Source organism: Protopterus annectens, chromosome 9.part0 (genome assembly GCF_019279795.1).
Source record: "Protopterus annectens isolate FY-2018-M chromosome 9.part0, PAN1.0, whole genome shotgun sequence".
Lineage (NCBI taxonomy): Eukaryota > Metazoa > Chordata > Ceratodontiformes > Protopteridae > Protopterus > Protopterus annectens.
The window spans coordinates 1,326,255,290-1,326,267,092 of record NC_056743.1 but is presented as its reverse complement, the minus strand read 5'-3'; the positions used below and the strand labels follow the sequence as shown (position 1 = coordinate 1,326,267,092).

General features: G+C 39.2%; 1 long non-coding RNA gene across 1 annotated transcript in view; it reads right to left on the bottom strand.

The window, feature by feature from the left end:
- LOC122810948 overlaps positions 1 to 11,803 on the bottom strand; it is a 279,653-nt gene that overhangs the window by 247,303 nt on the left and 20,547 nt on the right. The window contains exon 2 of the long non-coding RNA XR_006366161.1: positions 11,536 to 11,629. This is a non-coding gene — a long non-coding RNA (uncharacterized LOC122810948). The remainder of the gene's footprint in view (positions 1 to 11,535; positions 11,630 to 11,803) is intronic.

The window sequence follows — 11,803 nt, the reverse complement described above, 5'->3', positions numbered from 1 at the left end:
ATGAGATATTTTTCAGTTCACTGTTATGGAACTTTGATATTGTGCTGTTTTGAGTTTCTTTGGTAGATGTGAATGTTGATGTTATGAACATTCAACATTTAACATAGACCCATAATATACACATATGTATGTATGTATGGAATGCATTCATGTGTTCAAAATTTTAATTTGTCAAACAGGGAAAAAAAAAGTCAGTAAATGGAATGCTGATTGCATAAACTGGCTTTTTTTCTCTTTGAGATTGCAGTATAGCAGGAATCATTGAATTTGCCCTTTCCTGTAGTGTGATGTTGGAGTTGGTATACATAATTAGCAGGGGGTATGAGTGGGGGGGTACAGCCCCTCTGCAAAAAATTTATGGAATTTTTCATTTGTTTTCTTTTGTTTCAGTGTTTTGGTTTTGAGTGTCTGTGCTTGATCTGGTAATGTTTGCCAAGTTGAATATTTGAGTTATATATACATATAAATAAATCAGTCCTTATAGACTGAGCTATATCCAGGCATGTAGCACTCTGATTAGTGCATAGAACAACATAGAATCTTAACTTAAACTTAACATCAGGCTGCATTAATGTAATAGTCACACCCTAGGAGAGAACTAATACTGTGAAACACTGTGTCACTTTTTAGGACCATAGGAAGTTACTAGGCTATTGGCCCTGAGGCCCTTACAAGCCTAGCCAAGAATTTGGCCCATGTATCAAACAAGTCAGCACCCTATACCACTGTCCAGCAGGGACATAGGTGGAATCCCAGGGGTGTATTTTCTGTTCCCTATCCAGTTATCAGGTTGCGCTTAGAAATATTTAATGAGGTACTCTGCTTTACGTGGAGAGGGAGTCTATTCCACAAAAGTGGAGTCTCTGGGACACAAATCTATCCTTCCAAGTCCTATTGATGTCACAGACCAGGTTGAGGTCTCAAGTGTGGGTTACTTGAGTGGAGCTTGACTTGCGGATATGCAGCAGTCCCATCAGGGTGGTATCCAAGATTGCTTTGTGTGCCAGATAAGTGTCACCTCTGAGGAGTCTGTAAGAGACTGAGTAGAGGGACAGGGCTTTTAGCCTGTATAGGTTAGATGTTTGAGGCCCTGGATTGTCCGTGTAAGGAATCTCTGTGGTCTCTCCAGCTGCTGCATGTGCTTTGTGAGGTACATGCCTAAAGAGGTATTGTATTCAATAATCGGTCTTATAAGGGAAGAATACAGGGATGTTATGACCACCTTGTCCCTGGAGGAGATACCCTTACTAATGAGGTTGGCCATGTAGAAAGCTTTCTGTACAATGAAGGCAATATGGTGGTCAAAAGTCAGTTTGCTATCAACCTGGGTTCCCAAGTGCCTCATGACTGATCGATAATAATGCACTAAGCACGCAATGTGATAATTTGTGGGGACATCATTCTCCCCAAAAGTGATGATGATGCATTTTTTGGCATTCAGTTTGATGCCATGTTTCTGGCACCAGTCATTTGTTTGAGTGAGACCCTTATTGGAGGATGTCCACATCACTAGGGGGAATTGATGGCAGCACCCAGATTGCAGTCATCTGCAGACTTTTTCAGCCATAGCCCACCAGATTTGGCCTGCACCTCTGAGAAGTGTATCCCAAACAGCAGAGGCCCTAAGACCAATCCCTGGAGTGCACCATTTGTTATGGTTCTACTACTTGAGGTTGCTTCCCTATTTTGACTAGGTGGGTTCTATCAGTGAACTAGTTTGCTACTCATCTGGTAACATATGGATTGATGCCTAGTTGAAAGAGTTTATCTATTATACCTGAGTGGGGAATAGTATCGAAGGCTCTGGCCAGATCAAGGTAGGTGGTGTGTATCATCTTCCCCTCATCTATGGCCTTGGTGACGGTCTCAAAAAAGTCGACCAAATTTAACAGGCATGACCTCCCCTTGACAAAATCCAAATTGTGTGGGATCAAGTGTCTGGAGATTGTCAATGTCCTTGTTAATGAGGTCCATGATAATCCACTCCATGGCCTTGCAAATAAGGCTAGTTAGGCTGATGGGTCTATAATTTCCTGTATCGGTGGACCCTCCACCTTTGTGCAAAGGGATGACAGTAGCTATCCTCCACTTGACTGGGATGAAGCCGGTACTCAGACTTTGGTTGAATAGGGTGCCTAATGGTGCTGCAAGTTCCTGCCCGAGTTCATGTAGGATGCAGCCTGGGATGTTATCGGGTCCCAATGGAGGCTGTATTTTTTGCCTTTGAGAGGGCACCGATGACTTTTAGCAAATCATCATATTATGAGCCTGTTTCATTAACAGATTTAGATTTTCACTTTATTACTCTTAGCTAGTGTGATCGCAGAATTGCTATATTAGTTAAGAGGTGCAGCATGTGAAGCCCCCCCCTGATTGGGGAGGGGTGGGTAGTCCAAAAAGTAAAATAAAGTTGCAGAATGGACCTCATTCATTGGAACTGATTTTTGCACCATTGTTTGCACATAAGTGCTTTGATGAATAATATCATAGCAGTGCACAGAATTAAAAGCGCTATGAAAAGGCAAAACTGTAGAGTAGCACCATCTATTGCCGTACTTGTCTGGCAAAGAGAAAGAATCACGAAACCATGAGAGGGGTACGCTGGAGATGTTAATAATGGAAGAAACCGTTCACAAGATGGGGAGAAACAGATACAAAGAACAATGAAAGCAAATGGAATTTTAGAGAGAAGCAAATACAAAAAAACAATGAAATCAAACAGAATTTACAATGTGGTGATAAAACACAAAGGATTTAATACCATCCACCATTTGTGTATCAACACTGATCAGATCCTCATTTAGGGTAGAAATGCCTTCAGTGGACAGTCTGAGGACTGTAACTGCCTACCTGTTCAAAATCAACAGCTGGCAGGAAATCATTTACTACTGACCATGGCTTCTCTCATCAATGGTGCAAATGCTGAAGAAGGCCATGCTAAAAGCAAATCTAACAGAAATATCTCAAGACTAAATGGGTACTAGAAAATTGGTGATGCATATTCACAGTGGGACATCATCTCAAGCAAATTCAATAAATTCCTTGCTTTGGCCATCTATGGAAGGGGGATAAGGAAAGGAGATGATGTGGCCCTAGTCCAGAGATGTGCAGGACAGTGCTAAAAAGAATATTACCTGCAGCTACATGACAGAGGGAAGTATAACAGTGAAATCTTTTAAAAAAGAGTAATAAATTATGCACATGTTTTACAAGGATCAATTCTAGCTGTGGGCTGTGATGAATTTGAACTTTAGGAGGATCTGTTCACATCTGCCTGCACTGCAAAAATAGAATAAATTGTTAGCTCTTATGGGTCCACATGAAGCCTCACTGACCCACTTGCAAATGTACCACCCTCACAATTTGTCTGACCTTCTCTGCCACTAGTCTCAACTATTGCTGATGCTGCAGCTGTGACCTATTCCTCCACCTCCTTTGGCACCAAGCCTCACCACTTTGCTGATACTGCAGCTGCGACATATCCTACCACCTCCTTGGGCACCAAGCCTCACCACCTTGCCGATGCTGCAGCTGTGACATATCCTACCACCTCCTTGGGTACCAAGCCTCACCACTTTCCTGATGCTGCAACTGTGACCTATCCCATCACCTCCTTGGGCACCAAGCCTCACCACTTTGCCGATGCTGCAGCTGTGACATATCCTACCACCTCCTTGGGCATCAAGCCTCATAACTGCATCAGCAGCACCTCTGTAAAGTTACTGCATTCAGACTGTATTTCTACATATTTTCTTCTATGATGAACACAGTGGACCTCTCAAATCTGTTTGCAGACTATAAATCCTTTATCCCATCCTCCACTTAATGACCATCACCTGGATCCCTTGCATTAACCTTATGTTTTTGTTCTAAATATGTCACCTCCAAAACTGAACGTAATACTTCAAATAAAGCATCCTTTGCACTCCATGTAATGGCAGAATGGCTTCTGTCTTGACTCCTTGTTATGTAGGAAATAATTTGGTTTGATCTGATCACAGATTTCACACACTTTAAGGAGACAGCCTTTTTTTTTTTTTTTTTTTTTTTTTTTTAACAGTTATTACTTCTCCTAGCTCATTCTCTACCAACACAATAATACCTTTCTTGGCGACACCACACAAGAATTTCACCCTGCACATTATGACACCAAGTTTTAGTTGTATTTTCCCTGACTAATCCAAGAAAACTGCAAGACCAGAACGGAAACTCCAGATCAACGTATCAGTAATAAACTTTCTTATGCAGTCATCACTTTAATCTAAGCAGACTTCTTCCATCCAACTGTGAGGCAACAGAGAATAGTACAAACTGAAATATCTTTTAAAACAGAAGAACATGAGCTGTGACAGCCAGTAAAATACATGCATTATTACATCTTAAAAATTTAAATATCATAAAAATATTAAAGTTTGTGTTTTAGATAACAGAATAGGTTTGAAAATGAATCATTCCATTTATGCCTGGAGGTGAGCGGGAACCTAATTTGACTTCACACCAATATTCTTTTAGACCCAACATATGAGAAATTTTTTCCCTCTAGCATCCAAGACAGAAAAAAAGATGTATGAATTGCCATTATACAACGACCCCCCCCCCCATTAATATTCAAAAACGTGCACGCTGATTGGTCAGCATGCACATTGTAAATCTGAGTTATAGTAATGGAAAAAGGTCCAGTCGCCCAGATTTTTTACATTACTGTAACTCTTACAGCAACACTGTTTCGCTATGTTAAATGAGTTTAACATAGCAGGACAGCTTTAAAAATAGCAACGGAGATTTTTTTAAAGCTGTCTCGCTATGTTAAACCCATTTAACATAGCAAAACAGTTTGTAAAAAGCAACAGAGATCTTGCTTTCCCTGTTGCTTTTTTCAAAGGTGTCTCACTACATTAAATGGGTTTAACATAGCGAGACAGCTTTAAAATAAGAACGGAGATTCTCCGTTGCTTTTTTTACAGCTGTCTCGCTATGTTAAACCCATTTAACATAGCACAACAGTTTGTAAAAAGCAACGGAGATCTTGCTTTCTCCGTTGCTTTTGCCCACAGCTCTGATGTACTGCATAGGCATACGCATGTGCAGTACATCAGAACTGCCGCAAAATACTAGACAGCTGCGGAAGGGCAGCAAGGAGGCATTATACAATGCCATTATTTAAGAAAAGTAATTTTTTTTTTCTTAAATAATGTCATTATATAATAGCAATAACCCACTTCTGGGTGTGGGTAATGCTGGATTTACCCACGGTTGGCTTTATTTGGCCACTCGGGCTTTGCCCTCGTGACCAAACCACACCAACAGTGTGTAAATCCAGCATTACACACAGCCAGGCGTGGGTTATTGCTATAATAAACATTGGCATGCCTGCATAAAGCATTATTCATATTATGTGACCGAATTACATGAATGTGCACATGTACTTTTGTTCTGATTAAAGATATTCCTGTATAAAATGTTAAGCAGTTAGAGCAACAAGCAGCATAAAAATCACATTTTTGAGAAATAATTTAAAAAGTTAATGTAAACAAAATATTTTGTCACATTAAAAAGGCACGGATTACAATGGCCAGTAAACAAAATATTTTGCTGCATTAAAAAAACACAGATTATAATGGCCACATTTGTACAAGTCATGTTTTGCAGACCTAGTGTTTCCTGAATTAATGCTACTCTGTAATATTCCATTGAAATTCCTGTTTTGTGCACAGCTTGGGGTATGTCTCTCAGCTGCTGCTCTAAACGATCACAACTGCTGACTACGTCAGTTTCTTATAATGTTCCTAACAGTTCTACGCATCCATATGTAAGGAAACACCATAGCTGAAATTCTATGCTCATACCCTGTGTATCTAGGGGGTGCATTCTCCACAGGTTGGGTTACACTCATAAGATGTTGCTATTTGGTACATCTATTAGCAGTGTTTTCAGATAACTCAGCTGACACCACTTGAATTAGATAAACCCTATTGATCTTTTTATAAAAAATACTTGCTTCTTAGGCCAAGGCACTCATCCTGTGTTAATCTACTTATGTTCTTTTTCAGCCAGGGAGGATGGATACTTTAAGATAACCATTACTCAATTCCTTTTTAAAAAATGTCTCTATGGAGCTCACCCCTAAATTATTAAGCAGCTAAATCTAAAGAGTTGACAGCATAAACATCTTACTTTCATGTAAACTTCAGAAACTCAATGCACACATTTACTTACAGCATGGCCAGTATATTGGATTCTTCTATCTTTTCCTTTAATTTTGTCCATTAAGTCAAAAAAGCACTTTAAATAAGAAGGGCTTTTGGTGACAACAAGTTTTATCATCTTTTCCACATTTATGGCCATTGACTCCATTTCATATCCTCCAGTTGCAATTATCATTCTTAGAGGGGGAAGCCCTCTAAAGATTTGTGTATATTTAGCAAACCAAAGCTATAGCTGATCTTCAGATTATTTGATATGGAAATAGTCAGCAAGCTTATAAGTCAACAAGCCATCCAACAGCCATTCTTTTATAAAACTGTGCTTACGCCTATACCTTTGCTGTAGATGAGACACAGTAACCTGTTCATAGTCATTTTTGGTTTAATAACATATAGCATTTTCTGTTTATAAGCTGCTTGGTCAAATGCTAATGAGGAGCCCACCCTTATCAGCAGGGGTGGCACAGTGATGCATTGGGTAGAGTTGTTGCCTCACAGCAGGAGGTTCTCTGGTTCGATTCTCAGCTGGGGTACCTTTTGTATGGAATCTGCATGTCCTCCCTGTGTTTGCGTGGGTTTTCTCTGGATGCTTTGGCTTCCTCCCACATTTCAAAGACATGCAGTAGGTGGATTGGACACTCTAAACTGGCCTTAGGTGTGAGTGTGCATGCAAGTGTGTGGTATGGAAGAACAACCGTGACAGGGCTAACCACCCAGCGGCATGAACCTTGGCTCTAGATGATTGTCACTGTTGAAGTAAAACCCCAACCCCATGTGCAAAAGGTTCATAAATTCATAGCAGGTTACTAGGCTAGCAGTCCTAGATCCTTTACAAGTCTAGCCATGTTAATCCCAAGTATCCTCATTTGTTCTTTTTGGGGTGGTTCGCAGAATGAATTTATGAACAGAGTTGGTCTGTGATCATAAATTCATTCTACAAACTACCCAAAAATGGGAAAAGGGGTTGTGGATACATGGTACATCTTTTTATCTGCTTTGAAACATTGTAAACAGCATTTGAGGTGTCCTGCTTTAACGATTAGAATATGGTCTACCATTATTTGCCAATGCCTTGCAAAAAAAAAAAAAAAAAAAAAGAAAACTACCACTTTTCTAATAAAATCTGTCATTTCATCACCAACTCCTCTTGGAGTAAATGTCACTACAACTACTTGGAAAAGCCAAACTGGCCTCCCATTCAAGGCAGAGCCAAACTACTTGTTAGCTACCTTCTCTTGAAAATCCTACCTCAAAACACACCATCCTCCTAACTATGAGACTAGCTACATTCAACCCACATTACAACCTAAGAAGAAAATCCACTAATGGCCTATTCTAATAACTCCAGCCACTAAACTTCATTCCACAGACCACAGCTGCTCATTTCTTGCACCTAAACTGTGGCAATCACTATAACCCGAACTAACTGAAACCAGAGACTACAAAAAAGTTCAGATGTCAGTTCAAATAATAAGTGCACATGTCAAAACACAGGCCATGTCACTTAAGTCCCATGGTTGCATTAGTATAGTTATCTCAGAAAACCTTGGCTGCTTAATGCTCTAAACTCTTCAAGTTATAAACTCATACCAACTGCTTCCCCAACTGCCCTATCCATTCCCTATTCTGTGTCTAATATCCACTTCTGTTATTAACTCTTTTTTTGCAGTTCCTCATTTTATTTATTTTTTTTTTATTTTACATTTGTTAACTGGGACAGTCTGACTGGACCAGGTCCATTTACAGCGGAGGACTGGGGAGAAAAGCTCCATATATATTTACAGAAATACTAGAATTTAATACATAGTAGTAAAAACTGATAACACATTATAACAGCAAAAATCCAGCTAGTAAGACAGAAATGTAAAACAGATAGGATAAACTCAACAGTTGAACAAACTAAATACATTTAACATTGAGAGTGATGACATACATCATGTTAAAATGAAGTACCTATATTAAAGGGATAAAAAAAATATGAGAAGTAAACTGTAGCATTTACATTAGGCAAATAATAAGCCTTTCAACTTTCCACAGAGCTTAAGCAGTGCTTTTAGGTTATGCATGGGCAAAGCCAGGTGCTTATGAGATGTGATTTTAAAGTGTGAGGTGGTGGGGATAGAGGTCAGTGATGGAGGGGAGGTTGTTCCAGTTTTTAGCAACAATGTGGGAGAATTTTGCTTTTCCAGCAGTATTGTTAGCCCACATAGAAGTGATTTGTCACTAGACTGGAGTGTGCGATTTGTTGCATTGTAGGTAAGTAGTTGACTTACTGATGGGGTTTTATCAGGATACTTCAGAATGTTATAGGCAATAACCAGTTGGTGGCAATTTAGTAGTTGAGGAAATTCTAACCATTTTAAGTCCCTTAGAGCTGGACAATGATGAGATCTAAAGGTGATGTTGTTAGCAAACTTGGCAATATTATTATAGCATGACTCAAGTTTGTCAAGGTCAAGTTTTCTGATATGGGTAAGAACTGGTGCTGCATACATTAGTGTGGACAAAAGGTGAGTTTGGGCTAGGGTGAGCCGTGCTTGATCTAAGAGGAAGTTTTTGTGTCTGTATAATGAGCCCATTTTTTTGGAACCTTTTTGATGGTTTAAGAGATATGGACATCAAAGAGAAGGTTTTTGTCAATCTCAACACCGAGGACTTTGGTATGGGCAGACGGAGAAATTATACCACCATTTTTGGAAGTAATAGAAAAGGAAAGAGGAGCAGACTTTGATTTGTTTAGGGTAAATAAAAGCAATTTAGTTTTATTAGGGTTAAGGATGAGTTGGATATTTGTGATCCAACTTTCCACAGAGTTAAAGGATTCATGGATCTGTTGTTGGAGAATGAAAAGAGAGGGGGGCTGAGCAGATTAAAGTCGAATCATCCGCATACTGTATGAGTGTGGCATGCTGGGTGGAGTTATGTAGATTGTTAGTGTAGATAGAAAAGAGAAGTGGGCCCAGTACTGAGTCTTGTGGTATGCCTATGAAGGTTGAAAGTAGAGGAGATAGGCAACAATCTGTCCAATGGCAAGGGGCACTATCAGCTAGATAGTTCTTGAACCAGGCAACAATAGAAGGGGCAAAGGATAGGGATGCTAGTGAATCTAATAGTAGGGGGGGGGGGGGTGAGACCATATCAAATGCTTTGGATAGATCCAAAAATATAGCAGATGTATAGTTATAGTCATTTCTGTGTTGGTTTACTAGATTGATAAATGAGAGAAGAGTGGTAGTTGTACTGTTGTGTGGCCGGAACCCGTGTTGTGTGGTGGAGAGGAGTTTGTGTGTGTTCAGGAAATACATGACTTGACAGTGAATAGACTTCTCTAGCAGCTTGGAGAGGGGAGACAGAATAGCTATAGGATGGTAATTAGAGAAGTCATAGGAATTACCGCCTTTCTGAAGAGGAATAATGTAAGACACTTTTCACAGTTGAGGGATGTAGGATTCTTTTATGGAGCGGTTTATGAGGATAGAAACGGGGTAGGATAATGATTCTGCGGCAAGTTTTAGGAAGTTGGCAGGCAGATTATCAGCTGCAATGGTGGTAGGTTTTAATTTCAAAAGTAGTTTTTTAATTTTGGAGGTGGGAACAGGTGAGAGAGTAAGGAGGAAATGTTATCTAGACACTTAGCTGGGATATGTGGAGGGTTGTGTTTGGACAATTGGCTGGATAGTGCCATTATGGATTCTGCAAAGTGGTGATTAAATTGAGAGGCTATGCCCGTGTTGTCATTGGTGGAGGTGGGAGCTGGAGTAGTAGTTTTGCCTGGTTTAATTAGGGAGTTGATAGCTTGCCATAACGTTTGAGTATTTTTTGAGTGTTTTGTTTGTACAGTAAGAAAGTAGCTCTGTTTATCAAGTTTAGTTTGTACAGGATTCCCAAGCTATTGATAGTGTTGTTTGGCCTGGATGGTATTATCCCTCTTCCAGATTTTCCAGGTCTTATCTCTGGACTTAAGCATGGCTTTTGTATCCCTACTTAGCCATGGTGCATAATTAGTCTTAACTTTAATTTTCCTGATAGGAGCAACTCTATTAAGAACATCAATGGAGGTGCTATTAAAAGTAGTCAACTGCCTGGTGTAAACCAAGGGAAAGTAGTGGTTCCCAGTTATTGTTTTAAAATAGTGTTTAGATCCTGGGGGTATAGGTTAAGGTAATTTCAAATTTGTCTACAAGTTATGGACTTACGTATGTTAGTACGTTTGCATAGCAGGAATGTAGGGAGGTGGTCACTAATACAATCTGGTAGATAGCCTGTCTGGTAGTTTTGCTTAGGGCTATTGACCAGTGTCCAATCAAGGATGGATTCTTTTTGGGATTTTTTGTCAACTCTAGTGGGTTCCTGAATAAGTTGAGAGAACCCATAGAGATTTATGTGGTTAGTGGGGCTGTTAGAATTGCAGGCCAACCAGTCAGTATTCAGATCGCCTAGTAGGATTGTTTCATGCGGGACATTATCTGTAGTCCATTGTAGGATTTCCTCAGTTATAGGAGAGTTATTTCCTGGCGGGAAATAACAGCAGAGAATGTTATTTTTTTTTTTTGTTAATATACAGGACAGATGCAAGGGTTTCAACATTATTAAATTTAGGTACAGGGGTATGAAGAGGTTTAAAGTTTAGCGTGTTTTTAAAGAGAATTGCAACTCCACCTCCTTTTCTACCCACTCTATCCAGTCTTAAGATATTATAACCTGGAGGGAAGATTTCTTCATTTTGGGTAGTGGGTTTTAGCCATGTTTCTGTTATGGTCAGTAAAATTTTTACTCTCTTCACTGCTAACATTTCCCTCCATACTTTTATTTACTATGTCCGTTCCTTTGGCTAGAACACGTTTATCTCACCTGTAACACCTGTACCATGCACTGTATATGTTTATCTCACCTGTAACACCTATATCATGCACTGTATATGTTCCTGATGCTACTTCTTTTCAAACCTTCTTGAAATATGTGTATTATGTTTTTATATGTATGCTATACCCCTAAAAGATGCATGGCAAACCTCATCTAGCATATGCTTTTTAATGATGTAGGCTGGATAAAAGTGATTGACAGGAGTGAAAATAGTGTACAGTCTCTACCAGAAGCCACATAAGAGAGACTATAATAGCTTAAATTACAGAATACTAAATAAAGAAGGTGCGAGAATATGATATAAATGTTTGGTATATTAAGAGAATAAATAAAATCCAAATGAGTACCATTAATTTACTTATTTTACTCCCAGGTATCACCCAATATAAAGACGTTGGAAATTACACACTATTCTTCACATCTAGTAAAAATTTACCTACAAGAAAGAATTAAAAAAGTAACAACTTACAAGCACTGAACTGTCCAATCTCAGTGAAGTACTTCCAGTAGGCCAGGAAACATTGAGGTAAATTAATATCCTGATCCATCTCATCAAGCTGCTCCTGAAAAAAAGAATAATAAAGTTTGTTATAAATACAAAACCAGATGCTGACAATAAAATGCTATGAATCTTACATGCAGAATTTAGAGTCATGTAAATAATTTTGGATTTCAAGGATACAGTATGTGGTATGGGATAGATCTAAAATCGATGTATAGTATAACATAAAAACATA